The sequence below is a fragment of the Lontra canadensis genome, unplaced genomic scaffold (genome assembly GCF_010015895.1).
Source record: "Lontra canadensis isolate GAN:19392208 unplaced genomic scaffold, GSC_riverotter_1.0 scaffold29, whole genome shotgun sequence".
In the NCBI taxonomy this organism is placed as follows: domain Eukaryota; kingdom Metazoa; phylum Chordata; class Mammalia; order Carnivora; family Mustelidae; genus Lontra; species Lontra canadensis.
Genome location: NW_022631023.1, coordinates 15197858 through 15221330, shown reverse-complemented (window position 1 = coordinate 15221330; position 23473 = coordinate 15197858). Strand labels below are relative to the sequence as shown.

At 41.0% G+C, this 23473-nt stretch overlaps 1 pseudogene; it reads right to left on the bottom strand.

Annotated features, from left to right (window-relative positions):
* Positions 1 to 5727: 5727 nt before the first annotated feature.
* Positions 5728 to 22342, bottom strand: LOC116872358 (annotated as a pseudogene).
* Between the last annotated feature and the right edge of the window lie 1131 nt (positions 22343 to 23473).

Sequence of the window (23473 nt, the reverse complement as noted above, 5' to 3'; positions counted from 1 at the left end):
TTCTTTTGGGTACTTAGCGCATGAGCCAGTACTTATTTTTGTGGTTGGATTAGTAAGGATGCTTGATGGTTCAAATGCTTATCAGCCATTGTCATGCTTGCTTGTCCTATTCTTAATGTTTTGGCTATTTTTATTACAATGATTTCCACTAGGATTTTCATTAGGGGCAGTCTAAGGGAGATAAAAGTAAGAACAGATCCAGTGTCTATTTATGTAGTAGTTGGCTAGCAAAATTATTTTCTCATTGCTATTTGATTTAACTATTTTCTGTTCCTTCACAAACATTCACTGTTCTGACTGTGCCAAATCATACTACTGAGGTGAAAGTTAAGTCACAGCAGAAATCCTGGTCAAGAAGAAGGGTATGGCTACCAAAAATCCCCTTCCAGAAGATCTTTTTATCCCGCTACATCATTATACAGGGATTTTTGACAACTTAGACAAACAGGCTAACAACACTTGGAAATTAACTTTGTGAGATGAGTAAGATAATTTATGCATAAATGGGAGACACAGAGAAGGAATATGTTCAGAAAATGCAGTATATTACACAGTCAATTGTCTCAAGATGACTCTCAAGCTTTGCCAAAAAATTACAAAAGAAAATGGAAAACATGTTAGCAAGGAAACTGCATCCTCAAGCCCACCACTTTCTTCTCATTTGAGATACAAAATGACTCTTAGGCTCTTACCTGGGGCCTTTTGGACTGAGAATTATTATCAAAAAATACCGCTCATTCCCATAAGCTTTATACTGTGGTCTAGTTTCTCATATAGGGTAAATGAGAACAGGTGTGAGAATGCACAAGCTAACAGTTAGACCTACTGATAGTAGTAAGGAGTGACAGATAATAGCCAGACAGACAAGAGCCTGATATTCTTAAAGGAGATGTAAAGGACTAGAGGAGCCAAAGTGGGGCTATTTGGAGAACTGACTGTATGCAGCAGTGAGTTACTCTTGAGGTGATCTTTGGATGGGAAAAGACAAAACAAATAATGATACTTGCATCTTGTTTAAGTGGTGATTGAAGATGTTAAATACATTTAAATTCTCTCAAAAATGATGAAAAAACATCTTTTGATCCTTGATGGGGGAAGCTTCACTTTTCTGGAAAATTCATTTATGGAGAAAACCTCATTCCCCCAATTAATACTGGGGGATAGGTGAGTTAAGTGTCACTATATTTAATACTATTAAATGCTAATGACATAGTTAGTGTGTTGTTTGAAGAAAAGATGTGATGGCTTTGATGTAGAACCCTAATTCTTTACCACTCCTGTGAAAGACAACTTGGGTAGTTCAATTATTTCTATGCAAAGAGGGGAACCTCGGTGGCTCAGTTGGTGTAGCGTCTGCCTTTGGCTCAGGTCATGATCTCGGGGTCCTGGGACTGAGCCCTGCATCAGACTCCCCTCTTAGTGCGGAATCTACTTCTCCATCTCCCTTCCTTCTCGCCACTTGTGCTCTCTCTCTGTCTTTCTCAAATAAATAAATAAAATATTTAAAAACAATTATTTCCATGGAGAAACCAAGCAGTTCACATCATTGAAATTTCAGGAGTTAGATGGGATGTGACAATAGATCTCACTGTATGCTAGCCCTCTCCCAATCTTTTCCTGTAAGACCCTCAGTCATAGTCCTGTTTTGATTAAAAATAGGGTAGGACAAATGTAAAAAAGCAACAGAAAGAAATGAACTCTGGAAATCTTATAGCCAACTATTACTGTTGGCAACCTCTGGGAAGTCTACGGGAGGTCAGTCGCCTGTTTATTGAAGTGCTGATTGAAACTCTGGGACACCGGTTCTTTCCCTTAATACAAAACCAATTTCAAGCCAAGTCACTTAAGACCTTTTGAAAACCTTCACCAAAATAGCATGTGATATCCTGAGGAAAAAATAAACCATGATTTAGTAAACGAAATGATCCACGTAGTAAGGATGGCTTTATATGGTATTCTCACAGAAAGAGAAGGCACAGATGGTCAAGTGTGGCCAGGGGGGGAAAAAAAATCTTTGGCGCACCCATGTGAGTTCCAACTTGAAATGGACTTCTCCATATTCCCAGCCCAGGAAGTTTTTGCTCCCCACCAGCTCTGGGAAATGCGTGGAAGGATTCATACTAACCCTGGGAAATAGAAAGTCCACTTACCTGGCAATGCTCTCGGAGAAATTAAGGAATGTTTAAGGCATTTCATCGTGACCATGGAATTAAGTCTTGCTCCTTCAGATTGATTTTGCCAGAGGCACATTGTTATTTCATTCCAGAGGGCAAAAGTCAAGGCTGGTGAACAGTGCTGGCCCAAGATTTGACTTAATTTTTTTCATTTTTTTTATTTTTTTTATTTTTTATTTATTTATTTTTTTTTGACAGATCACAAGTAGGCAGAGGCAGGCAGAGAGAGACAGGAGGAGGAGGCAGGCTCCCCGCTGAGCAGAGAGCCCGATGCGGGACTCGATCCCAGGACCCTGAGACCACGACCCGAGCTGAAGGCAGAGGCTTTAACCACTGAGCCACCCAGGCGCCCCTCGACTTCAGTTTGACTGATGATAATCTTAATGAGAAAGACCACAGAGTAGAAGAGGGACCACAATAATGAGAATTTGGTGTTATGGTGCTTGACAATTGACTCCTATCCTCTATTCAGGCCTTGTTCTCAGGTAATATTACATTACCTTGACCCTGACTTTTTATTTTATTGCTTTAAGACTTTATTTGTTTATTTATTTGAGAGAGAGAGAGAGAGCGAGAGAGCATGCGAGCAAGGGTGGAGCTGAGGGACAGGGACAAGCACTGTGCTGAGCACGGAGCCCAATGAGGGGCTCGACCCTATAACCCTGAGATCGGACCTCAGCTGAAATCAAGAGTCAGATGCTCAGCTGACTGAGCCAACCAGGTACTCCAACCCCGACTTTTACATGAATGAAGATCCTGGGCCTTACAGTATTATATGTCCATGTTGTTCACATGGCCATGATGACAATACATCTTGCTGAGTGTGAGCTATGCACCATGCATTTGCTGTGTGGAACGCTTCACGGAGGTTTTCTCATTTAATCTTTATAACCACCCTGATGAAAATCCTCTAATAGCTTCCAAGGGTACTTATAATAAAACTAGACCCTCTGACAGGGCCTCTAAGGCTCAACGTGATGCCTCCTCTTTCTATCTCACATCCTGCTTCCTTCCCACTTGATCTGCTTCCTTTTATTCTTAAAACACACCAAGCTCCTTCCCTCCTTGGAGCTTTTCCACCAGGGGTTCCTTCTGTCTGGACAGCTCTTCTAGACCTTGGCGCAGATGGCTCCTGGTCATTGAGGTCCCGGCTGAAGTCTCACCTTGCAGAGACGGTTAGCTTGACCACCCTGTTCAGAGTACGTCCTGACACCCTTTCACATTGCTCTGCTTTATTTTCATTGAAAACCTAACACTCCCTGAAAACGTTCCTGTCGAGTGATTTAAAAACTCTGTCTCTGCTCATTTGAAAGTCAAGTTCCTGAGCATTTGGATCCTACATATTCATTATTATTATGTTTCCAGCTCTCAGAACAGTGCTTGGCACATGATAGGTATTCAATACATGAACTCCAGTTTCCAGAGCAGGAAGCCAAAGCACTAAGTGGTTAAGATACCTGTCTTTGGCTACCCGACTCCTAAGATGCAGGAAGGATTTATCCAGGCTTAATTCCAAAGCTAATTTTCCTAACCACCATACTATGACACAGATTAATAGATCTCTTTCCATCAAACCTGGACTATTGGAAGGATTACACTGAAAACAAAACTTCAATGCCCAAGAGGGGAATTCTGGTTATGTTTTAATCTACTAAGTTAATTGAGTGGGTTAAGAACTTCTCTACTGAACCACTGTGCACTTTTTTTCTGAAGCACAATTAAATAACACCCATATTTCTCCAAAGTGCTGAATTTCAAGACTGTGCCCTCAGTAGAGAGCAGAGCTGTGAAAATACGTGCACTGTTGTCCTAATAACAGTGATCAAGATAGATGCTTTCATTTTTTTTCAGGAGTTTATGTGAAGTGAAGCTTAAATAGACATATAATGTAGGCCATTCTAAATATTCTTGATTAAGAAGTTTAAATATAAGCATAAGAAATAGCAACTAATAAATGCTATCCCCCTTTGTTGCATTTTCCTACATTTGCTTATTTTAAGATATGTGATCTATATTTGATAAACAGTATGTAAGTTCGCAGCCTTGCACTACATTTTCATCATGTTTTGAATTATGTGTAAGGAATAAATATAATTTCTGGGTTCTTTATCTCCTTCTCTAAAGCTCTCCTTAAGATATTCAACATCCTGCAAAGATTAATTTAACCACGCTAGTTTTATTTGATAGGTTAAGTGGAATTAAATTGGTTTTAAAATAAATTACTCTGCAAATAATAAAAATGTTAATAGGAAATATATTCCCTAACACTAATGCTATATTTCTTGAGGTTCTTGAAGCCCAGTTATTATTATCATTACAGACAGTCTTAGCCTGCAGTTGACCAATTTATGGATGAATTTTGGTAACACAAGGAAAGGTGTGTGTGCATGGGTACGTGTGAGTGTGTGTGTGTGTGTGTTGAAGAAGGCAAGACAGTCTACCCTTTGTAGTTTTGCTTTCTCTGACCTCAGAGACAAAGAATTTCCTTTATTTCTCTTCTTCTCTAGTTTGGAAATCTTGGGTGTGATTGTCCCATTGAGTTAGCTTCCTTTTTGGCAACATAGGAAGCTAACAAGCTCTTGGTGCTGGGCTATCTGCTATGGGTGTGTCAGAATTACCTTTCATCTCTGAATCCAGAAGCTGGGAAGGCTGCTCATACTGTTCGAGAAAAAGAGGATGTGCTCCTGAGATACCAAGTCAAGCCTTATATTTTTTTCTCATAAAAATACTGCTATATTATTGTTTGATGAGTCAGAAATCATGGTGTTATTAGTGTAACGTGTATTTGTATTTTTGCAAACTTGCCCTAGAACAAATGAGAAAAAGAGTTTTAATTCTAAATGACCGCCTTTAGGGAAGATAACCCCTTCCTAAGTTGAGGGCTGCTTACTGTTATGCACTTCACTCTATTAAGTTTGTAGCTGGTGAATGTTTGTGATCTTACTGTGTCTTGATCTTGTCTGTGAAGTTGGGCTTTGAAACATATATGACATATTAACCTCATGAAGGCATCGTATAGAAATAAGCAGCATGCATCTCTAAGTTGCATTTGACCTTATGGCTCTGTCTTTACATAGGTTTTATATAAAAGGTGTGTCTGAGGGGTTCAAAGAGTGAAAGAAAGAAAAAAAATGAAAGGAAAGAAGGAAGGAGGGAAAAAGGGCAGGACAGAAGAAAAGAAGAAAGGGTTGGCATGACCTAATACGAGTTTCTCATTATCAAACCTGTTTTCTTGCCTTTATTTTCATCATTATTGAATTCATGATAAAAACTGTAGAAGTAGTTATGTGACATGTAATTCATTCATTCATTATTTTTACAGACTCCTTCACTGTGCCGATTTTTTCCCCTCTGGTACAGTATACTTATTTGATTATACTCGACAACGTAGGGCTTCCCAAGCCCTTCTCCTTCTTCAGGGGGTCTGGGATGCAAACTGTGGAGGTTGGGAAATTCTCAGTGTGTTGGGGGGTGAGTTAGGCAAGGACTCCCCAGCAGGTCGGGACTTCTTTCTTCCTCTTGCTCTTGCTGGGACTGGTTGTCCAGGGAACTCTTACTCTTTGGAGGCCATGTGGACCATAAGGTCCACCACGTGGTTGCTGTAGCCAAATTCATTGTCATACCAGGAAATGAGCTTGACAAAGTGATCATTGAGAGCAATGACTGGGGATGCGGGAGGTCATGCCAGTGATCTTCCCATTCAGCTCATGGATGACCTTGCCTACAGCCAGTAGAAGAGATGATGTTCTGGTCAGCCCCTTGGCCATCATGCCACAGGTTCCCAGAGGGGAAGCTTCTGGGTGGCAGTGATGGTGTGGACTGTGGTCATGAGTCTCTTCATGACGCTGAAGTTGTTGGGAATGACCTTGGCCAGAGGGGTCAAGCATTTGGTGGTACATGAGGCATTGCTGACAATCTTGATGGAGTTGTCACTCTTTTCATGGTTCATGTGCATCACAAACATGGAGGCATCAGCAGAAGGAGCAGAGATGATGACCCTCTTGGCCCCACCCTCCAAGTGAGCTCCAGCCTTCTCCATGGTGGTGAAGACCCCAGTGGACTCCACAACATACAGAGCACCAGCATCGCCCCATTTGAGGTTGGCAGGGTCTCAATCCTGGAAGATGGAGATGGGCTTTCCATTGATAACAAGTTTCTTGTTCTCATCCTTGATTGCAGGGAATTTGCTGTGGGTGGAATCATACTGGAACATGTAGACCATGTAGTGGAGGTCAATGAAGGGGTCACTGATGGCGACAATATCCACTTTGCCAGAGTTAAAAGCAGTCCTGGTGACCAGGCGCCCAAGATGGCCAAATCCCCAAATTCGTTCACTCCCACCTTCGCCATCATGTCTCGGGGGTCCGGGTCGAGGCTGACTCTGCACCAGAAGATGTGAAGATGCGGCTGTCTGTCCAACCAGGAGGAGCAGAGAGCCACTGGGCTGATTTTCTTTTAAAATTCTACTAAATAGCCTGCAGAGGGTGCACTTTCCTTAATTTAGGTCCTTCCAACCACTTACTGACCAAAAAAAGGACAAACTGTTTCGTAAGATTAAAAACAGTTATCTTGTCATTCATGACAACATGGAGGGACCTAGAGGGTATTATGCTATGTAGAACAAGTCAGACAGAGAAGAACAAGTACCATACGATTTCACTTACATGCGGAATCTAAAAACAGGACGAATGAACAAAACCCAGAAACAGACTCATAAATACAGGGAACAAACTGGTGGTTACCAGAGGGGAGCAGTGGGGGAGAACTGGGTGAAACAGGGAAAGGCGATTAAGAGATACAAATTTCCAGTTATAAAATGAATGAGTCACAGAGATGTAAAGCACCGCGCAGGGAATATAGTCAATAACGTTATGATAACGTATGGTGACAGATGGTGACTACATCTGCACCCCTGAGCCTTATATAATGTATAGAATTTCCAAATCCTCATGTTGCACACCTGAAACTCACATAATATTGTATGTTAGCTAAACTTCAATAACAGAAATTTAAAAATATATATATAATAAAAGAGGTACAAGTTCTCTTTTCTTTCTGCTTTCTATCACAAAATGGAATATGTAAAATGGAATATGTAAAAAGCATAGGAAATAGTCTTTTTTACTTTTCTACTAATACAAAAATCAGTTGTAATGTCTTCCTTGCTTTATGTGGAGCTAGGATCATCAAGCCTGTGTCCTCTCTTATGTACTGATGCTTTTTTTTTTTTTTTTAATTTGCTACATCCTTGGGACTTCCTTTTTTCCTCACTCTTTTGTGTATGTGTATCCCTAACTAAAAACAAGCAGAACAGAGTGTACTACAAAATGGTACTATGTACGCAGGGACTCTGTATTTTTAATTATCTACTAATTTGGAAACACGAAACATGAGAAATAGCCTCTGTTCCTTCGAGAGACTTTTATCTACCAATTCCGAGAACTTTTTAGTAGAATGTAAATAATAGTTCCTAGCCAGTCAATTTTTAAGTGGCTCTTTCTGTCACATTATGAGGTACAAATTTTAATTAAAACCTTTAATTTTGGGGGCACCTGGGTGGCTCTGTCAGTTAAGCAGCTGCCTTTGGCTCAGGTCATGGTCTCAGGGTCCTGGGATCAGCCCCAAATGGGGCTCCCTGCTCAGCGGGAAGTCTCCTTCTCCCTCTGCTCATACTCTCTCTCTCTCTCACCTGCTTTCTTTCAAATAAATAAATAAAATCTTAAAAAAAAAAACCCTTCAATTTTATTTTTCCGATTCATTTTCAAATGTATAATAACAACTACTATTTATTTCATTCTTCTTTTGTGCTAAGGACTGTGTGCTAATTTTTTATCTGGATGATTCCATTTAATAGTTATAATAGCTTTTTGGGTTGGGTACTATTACTATCACCTCTATTTTAAAGATCAGGTCACTGAGGATAGGAAGGGCTAGGGAGTTGTCTTGTGTGGCCCAACTAACACAGCAGAGCTGGGATTTCATGCTCAGTCTGAATGACTCTAAAATCCTGTTTTTTTAAACATCATGCATGGTGTTTCCCAAGCCGAGGGTATATGAACTGCAAGTTACAGATGTTGGTAAAGAGTATTATACTCACAGAAGGAATCCTAGACTTTCTGTAGTCACACCTGTCTGCTTTATGGAAAACAAAAACAAAAACAAAAACCCAAACCTGAGGTCAGCGCAGGCCGAGTGGTTTCTCCATTGAACATCCAGGACCAGAACCCAGGCCTTCTGACCCTAGGCCCAGTGCTCTTTCCTCTGATTAGAAATGTTTCCAGATTTAAACTCCAGTTTATAGGACCATTAATAATTGTACAGAAGACGCAAGAGGTTTCAAATTCTCAGAGCAAAAAAGAACTGACATCAAAAAGTTTCTTTGGGGTCATTTGTCTCATGGTGACTTTGAGTTGGCCTTGATCTTTATTTAGAATTTCAGTTTTATGCTCTGCAACAAGTTTGGCCTTGTTGAAGGACCGTCCAAAGGTCAGTGAGTTGGCTGCTGGTGATTGGATGCACACTCAGAAGCCAAAGTCTATTACTGTGCTCCTGGAAATCCCCAGCTTGCCTCTGGATGGGTATCACATCCACTCTCTGGAAGCTGTGGGCCTTGTGGGCTTTTTGCACACTGTTCCCTAGGAGCCCAATGCTAGTTGAACAGCCCTTTATTCTGCGAGGATCCAGGTCACAGCAGGACAACGGCTCTCAGGCGTTTTGGGTTTTTCTCTTTCTCTCTTTCAGCCGATGATTCTGATTGTTTCACTTTCTCCAAAAAAGTGTGGTTTAGAAGGAAAACAATCCCCCTGACTTTGTTTAGCTGTGCCATTTTGTTCTTCTCTGATTTGAGTACAAATCTCCCTCCATCTCGAAGGCTCACAGGAACTGTCACAAAGATTTTCTTTCCAAGGAACATGCTGTCTATGGATAGGTTTACCCAACTCTTGCATACACAGCACATTTCATATTGAACAATCTTTTTAAGTATTCCTACAACTATTATTTCTCAGCTAATACTGGATTTGTTCCAAGAGCAATGATTGATTGATTCCTTCCTCCCTCCCTCCCTCCCCCTCCCTCTTTCTTTCTTTCTTTTTCTCTCTTTCCTTCTTTCTTTCTTTTTATTTTATTTTTTTTTAAAGATTTTATTTATTTATTTGACAGAGAGAGATCACAAGTAGGCAGAGAGGCAGGAAGGGGGGGGGCGGGGAAGCAGGCTCCCCGCTGAGCAGAGAGCCTGATGTGGGCTCAATCCCAGGACCCTGAGATCATGACCCGAGCTGAAGGCAGAGGCTTAACCCACTGAGCCACCCAGGCGCCCCTTCCTTTCTTTCTTTTTAAAAAAGATTTTGTTTATTTATTTGACAGAGAGCACAAGCAGAAGGAATGGCAGGAAGAGGGAGAAGCAGGCTCTCTGCTGAGCAGGGAGCCCAATGTGGGGCTTGATCCCAGGACCCTGGGATCATAACCTGAGCTGAAGGCAGACACTTAACAATTGAGCCACCCAGACACCCCAGCAATGATATTTTTCAAGGATAGAAATACCCCCTCTATAACCCATCTAATAAGATACTCCTCTTTATCTAGAAAAAGGAAACATCTGGGTTTGAGTTCCAGCCTGGCTACTTAACAATCAATGACCAGGGCACATCAAATAACCTCTCTGAATGTCCGTTTCCTTAGCAGGAATACAAGAATGATGAGAATTATCTCCTGCATAGGATTAATGTGAGAACAAGTGACGTAAGTAGGAAAGTGCTTTGTAAACTATAAATGATTCAAACCTTAGCTTATGTCAAATTGTTACATACTTGTGAACCCTTGAATGCATAGATGTTATTGACATGATTGTTTCTATGTCATGATTTAGGCTTGGACCTGTCCAGGTCCATAGTTGTGACTTTAGGGCAGTGGTTCTCGACTTGGGACAATTGTGTCCTCCCAGGGGATATTTAGCATTGGAGATTTAGTTTGGAGATATCTTGGGGTGTCACATTAGGGGGATGGTGCTGGAATCTAGCAGGTAGATTCCAGAGACTCATTTAAATATTCTACGATACACAGGATACCTCCCTACAACAGAGAATGATCTGTCCTAAATGACAATAGTGTTGAATTTGAGAAACTCTAGAGCAGTGCCTCTCAAAATTCAGCATGCATCAAATCACCTGGCGGCTTGTTAAAACACAAATTTCCAGGTCCCATCCCCCCATTTTCTGATTCAGAAAGTCCAGGCTGGGGTCCGAGAATTTGAATTTCCAAGAAGTTTCCTGGTGATACTGATGTTGCTGGTCCAGGGACCACACTTTAAGAACTGTTGCTGGAAACAATTCCATCAATAAGCATTGGTGGATTTGATAGGCTTCTTTGCTTAGTCAATACAGCAAAATAGTGTCTTGTTAAGTGGTGCAAATTCGTATTGGCTAGTCTGGCTCTGGAACTAAATGCTTTGTGTGATCTATGTGTGATTTTAGGCAGTGACGAGGCTTTGCCTGGCAAGCTTCATGGAGACAAGCTGGCTAGGGAAAATAAGAAAAGAAAAGAAAGGAAGAAAATAGAGAAGGAAATTGGAGATATTATTACTATGCATAAAATAGGAGATAAAACAAAATTAAAATTTATTTTCAATTTTAACTATCACCATTACAATTTCCCATACGTCAATCTTGAGATGTCTGCTAGGTACTATGGTATGATGAACACTTCAGTTTTTAGGGGAGAAGACAGTGGATTTATTACCAGTTTGTTTAGGTCATAGCCATCATTCTGAATCCTCTTGAAATTATTAGTTTTTCCTATAAGCACTACGGCCAAGCAACATGATGTATAGTTTCTGTATATCTTCACATAACTTGGGCAAAAGACCAATATTCCAGTTTAATTACAACATGTAAAGATATCATTTTTATAATGATGTTTACAGTTGGTCAAAATGGGTTATCCCTTAATTTGATAATATTGGGGCAAACAGAAGTACAGAAGTCTTGATAATTTTTTCTCCAGGTTTTAGCTCAGTCAATAGAAACTGGTCAAGTAGTTAAGACTGGACAAGATCATAAAAGTGTACATAAGAGCAAATTGTAGGTAAATTGTGTCTGTATAATTAGAAGGAATATTAGTGGGAAACATCTAGAGGGCATATTACCCAGCCTTGCACTATCCAATATGGTATATATATAAACCTGGCCATAGTGCCTATAGGAAAAATGATTAATTTCAAGGGGATTCAGAAGTGGGTGGGGGGTTAGATGAAATAGATAAAGGGGACTAAGAGTATACATCATTATGAGCAGTGAGTAATGTATAGGATTGTTGAATCATAATATTTTACAGCTGAAATTAATATAACTGTATGTTAACTACACTGAAATTAAAATAAAAATATTAAATAAAATTAAAAAATCAATTAATTCCTTAGTCATACTAGCCACACTGCAAGTTCTTAAAAGGCTTATGTGGCTAATGTTTACTATATTGGACAGCATGTATATTGAACATTTACATCGTCCCTGAAAGTTCTTTGGACAATGCTCATCTAGACACTATTGTGTCAAGCTCCCTTTCTTTGGGATGAAATAAGCTAAATATAAATTTTAACAGAAATTTTATTATTAACCTATAATGTATTATTTGCCCCAGGGGTATAGGTCTGTGAATCATTAGGCTTACACATTTCACAGTACTCACCATAGCACATACTTTCCCCAATGTCCATAATACAGCCACCCCATCCTTCCCCGCCACACCCAGCAACCCTCAGTTTGTGAGGGTTTGTCTCTCTCCCGATCCCATCTTATTTCATTTTTCCCTCCCTACCCCCCAGGACACCCTACCGTGCCTCTCGAATTCCTCATATCAGAGAGATCATATAATAATTGTCTTTCTCTGATTGACTTCTTTTGCTTAGCATAATACCCTCTAGTTCCAACCACATTGTTGCAAATGGCAAGATTTTGCTTTTTTGATGGCTGCATAGAATTCCATTGTATGGGGCACCTGGGTGGCTCAGTGGGTTAAATCCTCTGCGTTCGGCTCAGGTCATGATCCAAAGGTCCTGGGATCGAGCCCTGCATTGGGCTCTCTGCTCAGCAGGGAGCCTGTTTCCCTCTCTCTCTCTGCCTGCCTCTATGCCTACTTGTGATCTCTCTCTCTCTGTCAAATAAATAAAAAAATCTTTAAAAATTAAAAAAAAAAAGAATTCCACTGTATATCTTCTTTATCCATTCATCTGTTGATGGACATCTAAGTTCTTCCCATAGTTTGGCTATTGTGGACATTCCTGCTATAAATATTCGGGTGCATGCCCCTTCGGATCCTTACATTTGTATCTTTAGGGTAAATACCCAGTAGTGCAATTGCTGGGTCATAGGGTAGCTCTATTTTCAACTTTTTGAGGAGCTCCACACTGTTTTCCAGAGTGGCTGCACCAGCTTGCATTCCCATCAACAGTGTAGGAGGGTTCCCCTTTCTCTGCAACCTTGCCAACATCTTTCATTTCCTGACTTAATAGGGACTTTTCTCTATCCTTGTGCCCTATAGTAAATCCTCTAAACTCTACCCTTAAAACCTCACGGTATGTGGGTAAGGTAGGTCAGCAAGGAGTGGAAAATAGCAAAGCTTGCCGCCATGTAGAGGAGTTGCTCAATGTTCAGATAGCTGTACAACTGTAAATGAAATGACTGCTGTGGGCAATCTATACATTACTTAGTGCTCATCATGATAAGAGTACTCTTAGTCCCCTTTATTTCATCTATTCCCCCCACCCATTTCTGAATCCCCTTGAAATTAATCATTTTTCCTATAGGCATTAATGCCAAGTTTATATATTTACCATAATGGACAGTGCAAGCCTGGGTAACACATCCACACACAATGGGAAGGGGAGAAGGGAACATATTTAACTGTGGAAAGGGGTTTGTTCTGCTGGGATGACAATTGTCTCAATATAAATTTGAATTTCTAAGAAGAGCTATGGCTGAGAGGAGACCTAGAGAATGTTTCCGGAAGGAGAATGGAAGGAACCTCAAGGACATGAACAGACATTTCTGCAAAGAAGACATCCAGATGGCCAACAGACTCATGAAAAAGTGCTCCACATCACTCGGCATCAAGGAAATACAAGTAAAAACCACAATGAGATACCACCTCCCACCAGTCAGAATGGCTAAAATTAACAAGTCCGGAAATGACAGATGCTGGCGAGGATGCGGAGAAAGGGGAACCTCCTACACTGTTGGTGGGAATGCAAGCTCGTGCAACCACTCTGGAAAACAGCATGGAGGTTCCTCAAAAAGTTGAAAATAGAACTACCCTATGACCCAGCAATTGCACTACTGGGTATTTGCCCTAAAGATATAAACGTAGTGATCCAAAGGGGCACGTGCACCGGAATGTTTAAAGCAGCAATGTCCACAATAGCCAAACTATGGAAAGAAGCTAGATGTCCATCAACAGATGAATGGATAAAGAAGATGTGGTGTACATATATACAAAGGAATACTATGCAGCCATCAAAAAACCGAAATCTTGCCATTTTCGATGACGTGGATGGAACTAGAGGGTATTACGCTTAATGATTACGTTAATCAGAGAAAGACAATTATCATATGATCTCCCTGATATGAGGAAGTGGAGATGCAATGTGGGGGGTTTAGGGGGTAGGAAAAGAATAAATGAAACAAGATGGGATCGGGAGAGAGACAAACCATAAGAGATTCTTAATCTCACAAAACAAACTGAGGGTTGCCGGGGGGAGGGAGTAAGGAGAGGTTGGTGGGGTTATGGACATTGGGGAGGGTATGTGCTATGGTGAGTGCTGTGAAGTGGGTAAACCTGGCGATTCACAGACCTGTACCCCTGGGGCTAATAATACATTATATGTTTATAAAAAATAAAAAAGAAGGAACCTCAAGGGAAAATAATGTGTTGTTTATAAAGGATCATCTGAGGTGATGCTGATGCCACTGGTCCAAGGACCATCCTTTGAGGAGCAGAGCCTTGGAGGATACAAGCCCTAAGACTGAATGACAAGAAAATATGTACCAAAAAGAAAAAATGCAAACAGCATCATGGCTGGAGTTTGTGTTGGTGGGAACTCAACAAGGTGGGCTGGAAAACCATGAAGGATGAAAATAGGATAGTCCTTTTTAAGTAACTTGCTACATCATAATAAGTACCTAGTACAAAGGAATTTGTCAAAACTTCTTAAGAGAGACACACAGAAATATCCTCTTTACCTTGATTCTGTCATCTGACTCACAGAACTCAGTCAGTTATCAAGAAGGCAGGCAAGAGTTGCCCTATGGGAGAGAAAGCATCATGGAGCTTCTTTGTGTCAAAAACCAACACAAGAAATGAAAAGAAGAAGTACAAAATACAAAGCCTTAAAAACACATCCCAGATCTACTCACTGCTCTCCTTTTCCACTGACGCCCTCTGAGTCCAAGCCACTAGGATCTCCTTTTTGCAACTGCAATAGCCCCTGACTCATCTCCCTGTTTCCATTCTTTCTATTTATATGGGGTCTCCCTAGAGCAGTCATGGTGATTTTTAAAAATGTAAATTTCTTAAGAGAAAAAAGCATGCAAAAGAAGAAAATCAAGCATTTAATCAGTCCCCACTATTTGCACCACTGTGCCCTGTTCTATCTTTTTAACCTTCACAATAATACATGAGGGAGGTATCGTAATTCTCTCCTTTTTGCAAAGGTTGAAATTAAGTCTTAGAGAAGGCAAATAACTTGTCTATGTTCACCTAGCCAGTAAGTGGCAGAGCTGTCGAAGAAACAAATGAATGATCAGATAAGCTGCTAACTGGTCTGCCTTGCTAAATACTATTAAGCCCAAAGAGAGATTTATTATTGGGCCTCTTTCCATTGAGGAAGAGAGGAGCTCATTGTACCCTTATTTATGATTGTCTACCTGTTTGTTTATCGGGACTTTGTGTTTTCAGTTATGAGGACACCAGTCTCCTTATTAGATTAAAGTGGAAACTCTCTATTCCTTTAACTCCCAAAGATGCCATAGTGACAGGTGGAATTTTGACGTGGCCTCTGCTGAAAGGTCCTCTCCCTGATCAACTTGGGCCGTTGTCCTAGGGTTTAGGGCAGTGGCTCCCATATTTTCGGGTTTGAGGCTTAACTGAAAACACTGGTTTTTGAAGACACACTGGTACAGATTGAAAGAGTCAAAACAGAACACACACAAAAGCCAGTGAAAACGATAGCAAAGCATGATAAAGTAAAACAGCACTTCAGAAGGTGGAAATTGGGGCGTCTGGGTGGCTCAGTCAGGTAAGCATCCAACTCTTGATTTTAGCTCAGGTCATGATATCAAGACCCTGAGATCAAGCCCCAAGTTGGGTTCCGTGCTGAGCATGGAGTGTTTAGGATTCTGTATACTCCTCTCTCTGTCCCTCCTCCCCATGCTTTCTCTCTCTCTCTCTTTCTTTCTTTTTTTTTTTTTTTTTAAAGATTATTTATTTATTTATTTGACAGAGATCACAAGTAGTTAGAGAGGCAGGCAGAGAGAGGGTGGGGGGAAGCAGGCTCCCTGCTGAGCAGAGAGCCTGATTCGGGACTCGATCCCAGGACCCTGGGATCATGACCTGAGCCGAAGGCAGAGGCTTTAACCCACTGAGCCACCCAGGCGTCCCTCTCTCCTCTCTTTCTTAAAAAAAAAAAAAAGTGTAAATACATCTGCAATTATCACACTGTCGATCAGGGTGTCCGTCTTTGCCACTACTCTAACTCTTTCTCTGCATTGCACCGAAAAGTTCTTTCTGTCACATCACTCTATTAAGGGGATGGATGTATGCTGAGTTGCAGCAAAAGTAAGTTACCGTACTTTCGTTACATTTTTGCAGCTGGAAGATCTCTGTTAGAGTAGAAGCTTCTTCCTTTCCTCTTAAGAAATAGACCGCATCCCCTTTTTACCCTCTGAGTGGCAGCACTGGGACGTGTGGGAAGCTGTTGGCACCAGCTACAGAAAAAATGGAGATTCCTTAGCCTCAGTGGTTTCTGACTTCAACGTATTTCTTTAGTTAAGTCAAGTGATCTTCGAACCCTCGCCGTCACCCTTAACATTTTCTACCATAAAAATCATTTAAACTTGTTTTTTGGGGTGTGGCCAAAACAGAGGGTGGGGATGAAATTTTATAATATTAGAGATGAATAATTTGTTTCACTCCCCAATTTTACTGATGAGGAAACTATGAGGTTGATGTTACCTGCTCAAGGTCATAGAGCTAGATAAAGGAATATCTTAGTGTAAGTGGAAAAGATTATGGATTTTAGAACTGAATCCTGTCATTTGCTAGCTGTTTTAAAACCCAGGAAAGCCATTTAAATACTCTGAGCCTTTCTTTACTCACCTATAAAACGAGGATGATAGTATCTAGGTTGCAGGGTTGCTTGTTGTTGTGAGTTTAGAGATATCTATTATAAGTCACTTAGAAGAGTCTATTAGTTATCTATCACTGTGTCGCAAATAATTCCTGGACTTAGCAACTTATGACAGCACACATTTTTTATCTCAGTTTCTGTGGGCCAGGAATCTGGATATAGCTTTGTCGGACACCTCTGGCTCAACATTTTTACAAAGAATCTTGACATGTATGCGAAATGTCATTTAAATGGGAAGAAAAAGCAGGAGCTGGGATCACTGGGGACCATCTTAGATGCTGCCTAGCATGGAATATCTGTTACTTAACAGTGGATTTAACTTAGATGCTGGGCCAAATTGTACCCAGACAGCCTGCTGGATCAGCATTGATCTCAAGGTTTTGTTTTCAGCCTGGCCTCATTTAAAATTTTTATCAGTGACTTAGATGACGCTATAAAACAATACTGTTTAATATTTCTTGATCATACATCGTTAAGAACTTCTGAGCATCCACCTCTCTCTCTCTCTCTCTCTCTCTATATATATATATATATATATAAATTATGAACATCTGCTAACATTCATTTATAAATATCAACTAACTAGTTAATTAACTAATAGTAAGGCTTAATTTTATTTCTTTCTCTAGATGAATAAAACCCCCCAGAAATATAAGTTCTTTTTTTTTTTAATTTTTTTAACCTACACCCAAAAGGATTGTCTCATGTATTCTCTGGGTGTATGTAACACCCTAATATAGAAAGTGATGGAGACATAGGGAGTGTGGTGAGTATCAGAGTTAGAATCCAAGTAAGTCTCAATAGGTTGGAGTTACAGACAAATAAACCAAGGTTGGGGACAAATCATGTAAAAAATCAGCATCTCAGTTACATAAGTCACCTTCCATAGATCCTTGCAGAGGTGGCCCCTCCAGGCAAAAGAATGATAAAAATTGTTTCCTTCTTCAGGGAACAAGACTTAATGAGCTGAATATAGGCTGGATTTCAGTCCCAATTTTTCATCTCATCTGGGCCTCTTACACAGTGTACATACTGTGCAACCACACCTGGCAGACCTGTGGCTTCGCACTAGCACATGTGAAAAAGAGTCTTGGAGGATGCCTGGGTGGCTCAGTTGGTTGAGCATCCAATCTTGGTTTCGGATTAGATCATGAATTCATGGTTCATAGGACTGAGCTCTGTGTCAGGCTTCACACTCAGGGGGAAGCCTGCTTGAAGATTCTCTCTATCTTGGGGGAGTTTTAGGTCAATTAACTGAAGCCCACGGAACAGAGAAATCAAGTACATAGTAGAAACAGGCTTCAGGAATAAAGCTAAATCTCAATGATTAGAAATGGAGCACACATTTGGCCCAAGAAATTAAGACTGATTTGATGCCATCATCTTGTTTTTTTTTTTTTTTTACCTTTTGACCCATCCCAAGAGAGATGCTAATTCGCTAACTCTTGAATGTGGGCTGGACAAATGACTCAATTCCAAAGACTAGGATATGACAAAATATATATGACCAGGTCTTAAAAAGATGTCATGGCTTTTTTCTTACTCTTTCTCAGATCTCACATTCTGGAGGAAACCAGCTGGCATGTTGTGAGGACACTTAAGCAGCTGTATGGAGAGATACACGTAGTGAGGCCTCTTGAAGGAGCCATCTTGGAAGCAGCTTTGGTCAAGACCTCAGATGACCACTGCCCCATGTTGACTACAACCTCATGAGAACCAGGACTAAGATATGCCCAGATTCCTCACCTATGGAAACAGTGAGAGGTAAAAGATGTTTGTTGTTTTAAGTCAGGAGTTGGCACACTATAAATGGAAGGCCAAATCCATCCTACTGCCTGTTTTTGTAAATAAAGTTTTATTGGAACACAGTCATGTCTTTTGATTTACGTATTGCTTATGGCAGGGGTGAGTAATTGCAATAGAGATTGTGTGACACACAAAGCTGAAGATATTTATCATTTTGTTCTTTATGGAGGGAAAATTTGCCAATCCTTGCCTTACCTGTTAATTTTTGGAGTAATTTTTTTTTAAATACTAGAGTAGATATGTAATATAGAGGAATATGACAACGATTCCCAAGAGTGAAATACAAGAAACAGACATTTTCTTCTTTTAAATATTTTTTTATTTGAGAGAGAGAGAGAGCAAGCACATGAGAGGGGCAATGGGAGAGAGAAAGAGAGGGGAGAATCCTCAAGTAGACTTCCCACTGAATGTGGAGCCTGATGCAAAGCTCAATCGCAAGACTCTAAGATCATGACCTGAGCTGAAGTCAAGAGTCCGCTGCTTACCTAACTGAGTCACCCAGGCACCCCAATATTTTCTTCTTTATATTGATTTTGTCATATCTAGCTATGACCTCTGCAAGTGCTGCTGCCATCTTGTGACCATGGAAAGAGTCAGTTGAAAGATAAAGCCAACATGAGAATAACAGAGCTTAAAGAAGCAAAAACCATAAGAGACTCCATAGTTAATAGAGAACGAACTGAGGGTTGTTGGAGGAGGTGATTGGGGGATGGCTTAAATGGGTGAGGGGCATTAAGGAGGGCACCTGGCTCATCATCCTCTGGTGATGAGCGCTGGGCATTGTATATAAGTGTTGAATCACTAAATTCTATACCTGCAACCAATTTAATCATATATGTTAACTAACTAGAGTTTAAACAAAAACTTGAAAAATAAAGAAGCAAAACCTGGGTGTGATGTTAACTTTATGTGTCAACTTGACTGGCCTCAGGGATGGCTAGATGGAGGGTATAACGTTATTTCTGAGTGAGTCTGTGCAAGTGTTTCCAGAAGAGATTAGCACTTGAATCTGTAGACTAAGAAGATCACCCTCACCAAGGAAGGGAGGCATAATCCACTCTTTTGAGAGCCTTAATGGAACAAAAAGTTAGAGGAAGGGCAAATTCACTTTCTCGCATGAGCCAGAATATGAATCTTCTTCTGCCCTTGGCCATTGGAGCTCCCGGTTCTTGGGCTGTCATGGTTCCAAAGCTTTTGGGTTTGGAGTGGAGCTATACCATCAGCTTCCCTGGGCCTCTTGCTTGCAGTTAGCAGGTTGTGGGACTTCTTAGCCTCCATAACTGCATGAACCAATCTCTTACAATAAGTCCTTTCTGTACACCTATATGAAGCCTAGGGTTTTTTCCCCTCTGGAGAATCCTGATTAATACTGGGTCTGTGATGAAGTCAAGTCACTGAATTAATCAACACTGAAACCAGACTACCAAAGCTGTGTCTTATACCCTACAGATTTTCTTATTGTTTTAGTTCTTTGAGTTGGGATTTTGGTTACTTGCAGTTAAAATTATCTTAATTATATGACTATATATTTGAACAAAGTGGCTCTGTAAGCAAACAGAGCTTAACTCCATTCAAAAGCATATTAATTTGTCTAGGCAATTGGGGAATGTGTCAGTGGAACTTGGTACATTGTAGGATCTTTGTAGTGAAACTCAAATTGCCTCTACCTTCCACTTTTCCATTGTTTCTTCCTTCCATCCAAATCCGTGCTGGTCTCCATTGGGAAGGGAGCCAGAATACATTGGGATTCCTGGATTCCTGGTGCCTTGAAGGCCACTCACAATAAATTAAAGATCTGGTAGAAGAATGCACCTAAAGAACACAGTTAATCGCTTCTGGGCTGCCCATTGCTTTCATGGTGGTCCTGACACTTGCCCCCACACTAATCAGTGAGTGGCCTAGGGAGTGAATAGTGGGCCTGGTCTGCTGGGTGAGAAGTGTGTTGTGGGGACCCACTCCCACGTTTAGCCTGACACTGACCAGGTGGGGGTGGGCTTTGTGTTTTGTACTTCCTCTTTTCATTTCTTGGGTTGGTTTTTGACACAAAGCAGCTCCATGATGTTTTCTCTCGCATAGGACAACTCTTGCCTGCCTTCTTGATAACTGACTGAGTTCTGTGGGTCGGATGACAGAATCAAGGTAAAGAAGATATTTCTGGGGCGCCTGGGTGGCTCAGTGGGTTAAGCCTCTGCCTTCGGCTCAGGTCATGATCTCAGGGTCCTGGGATCGAGTCCCGAATCAGGCTCTCTGCTCAGCAGGGAGCCTGCTTCTCCCTCTCTCTGCCTGCCTCTCTGCCTACTTGTGATCTCTGTCTGTCGAATAAATAAATAAAATCTTAAAAAAAAAACATTTAAAAAAAAAAGAAGATATTTCTGTGTGTTTCTCTTAAGAAGTTTTGACAAATTCCTTTGTACTAGGTACTTATTATGATGTAGCAAGTACTTAAAAAGGACCATCCTATTTTCATCCTTCATGGTTTTCCAGCCCACTGGACCACCATGTTAAGTTCCCATCAACACAAACTCCAGCCATGATGCTGTTTGCATTTTTTCTTTTTGGTACATATTTTCTTGTCATTCAGTCTTAGGGCTTGTGTCCTCCAAGGCTCTGCTCCTCAAAGGATGGTCCCTGGACCAGTGGCATCAGCATCACCCCAGGTGATCCTTTAAAAACAACACATTAGGGGTGCCTGGGTGGCTCAGTGGGTTAACCCTCTGCCTTTGGCTTGGGTCATGATCCCAGGATCCTGGGATCAAGTCCCACATCGGGCTCTCTGCTCAGTGGGGAGACTGTTTCCCCCCCTCTCTCTGCCTGCTGCTCTGCCTACTTGTGATCTCTCTCTGTCAAATAAATAAGTAAATAAAATCTTAAAAAAAATTAAAACAACACATTATTTTCCCTTGAGGTTCCTTCTGTTCTCCTTCCAGAAACATTCTCTAGGTCTCCTCTCAGCCAGAGCTATGTATTTTCATTTCAACTATCGTTGTCCCAGCAGAATAAACCTCTTTCCACAGTTAAATGTGTGTCATCTGCATGGGGATGCCCCACAGTGTTCATTTCCTTTACAACCACACAGAGGTCTGAACATCAAGCAACTCCTCCACGTGGAGGCGAGCTTTGCTGTTTTCCGCTCCTCACTGACCTGCCTTACTCACATACCGTGAATTTGAGAAGCTTCTTTCCTCAGAGGGAAAGCTTGTCTGGATTAGAAAAGTCCTGTGTAGAAACTTGACACTATCCTGAGCCGGCAGTACTTGGAATCACACACAGGAAAGGGCTGCCTATTTGTTGACCTGCCTAAATGACAGAATGTGTGTGTGGCCATCTCTAATTACAGCACTCCCGGAAGCATCACCCCGAAAGTACGACTGCTATGAACCACGGCATGTCCTTCAGCTAATCCTCATTAACCGAGGTGGACATTCTCTTTCTGCAGGCACTGGCTTCTCCACCGTGTCCTTCCTGCCGTCTTTTCATGCCTAGGAGACTCATGGATCAATCCTCTGGGGGCACACGAGCCTAGCGAGCTCTGCCTCTGACGAGATAAATTTAATAGTTATTTGTAAATAACCGGCTCTTCTCAGCCAAACTCTGGGTCCCATTGAAGGACTACCCACAGGGACACGGAGATAGGACTTCTCACACTGAGAACTCCGCTGTTTTCTGATGAGCAGGGAGGCAACTCTCATTTGCTGCCTCCTCTTGTGCCAAGAACCGTATGATTTCCACCCAGGTATCTGCCCCGGCTTAGGGGTGGGACCCAGTTGCAGATTAAGCCTCTGGACCAGTCCTGATCTTTGCTCTCTGTGTCTAGGATGCCAACATGGGAACTAGAGCTTGCTCTGGGGGATTCCATACTTAAAGAAGACCTTTCTGTCTCATCTTCCTCAGCCTTCGTAGAGGTGTTCATCCCTTCTCTTTCATGCATCTGCTGGGCATCCGTACGCCTTCTCCGCAAAAACATCTCTTCAGACTGTGCTTCACAAAGTGACAATTAAATGTATCAAATAATGCTCTCCCTTTTTTGAAAGTAAAACAATATTTTCCCCTATAAATTAAAAAAAACTTTATACATCTATGTATAAATGAACAAATGTGTTCAAATCTTGCTTCCTTATTTAGTCAATTTCTTTTCCTTTTGGCTTGGTTTCCCCTCCCCCCATCCTTAGAGTGCCCACACCACCCACCACTCCTCCTCCCAGCCCATGTTCATAAAAGTGTCCTTTCATATTTCTCTCCATGCCCAAATAATCACATTCAAATAGAGCTATACATAAGCCTACTTATGACTATGTATATATTTTATACAAAGAAATTCTATTATTCATGCTTTTCTGCATCTTGCTTTTCTCACTCATCAGGCTCTAGAATAATCCCTCCAAGCCAGCTTCAGTGGCTCTAATTCATTCTTTTGAATGGCTATATGACAGATAATCCTTTGTATAACAATATTGTGATTGAATCAGCTTTTTGCTGCCGATGGGCACTCTCTTTGTTTCCATTTTTGCTATTATGTAGCATGATCCAGTAAATGATCTTTTACTATACTGTCTGTACTTTCATTTTTTGTATCGTAGACTCCCAGGAGTGGGACCTCTGGGTGAAAGGGTATACAGAATCTTTAATTTTAGTTGATGTTGTCAGTTTGTTCTCCAAGAAGACATTAATCGAGCAATCCGAAATTGTGTATTTTCCCTACAGCCCTGCCAACAAGAGATGTTTTCTGTTTTTAAGAGGTTATCAGTCCAATGATGTCTAAAGGGATATTATATTCCATATTTAATTTTCATCCTTGATGTAGCAAATTTGAGTACACTTCCACTTTTCTTCAAAACTCCTATAACTTGTACCCATTCTAGTTTTTTCTTTTACTATCTTCAGTTACACCTTGGGACCAGACATTTTACTTTAAATACAAAATTAATCTTTTTCCCTCATAAAAAGCCTCACATTCATTATATGAACATACATTCATATATCTCTGCCATTATGTATTTTAATCACCCATGATTAATTAGTTAAGGGGTCTTAACTAAAGCCATTAACTTTGAGGTACATTTTCTATATTTTCACTTTCTGGAATTCCTCTATTCAA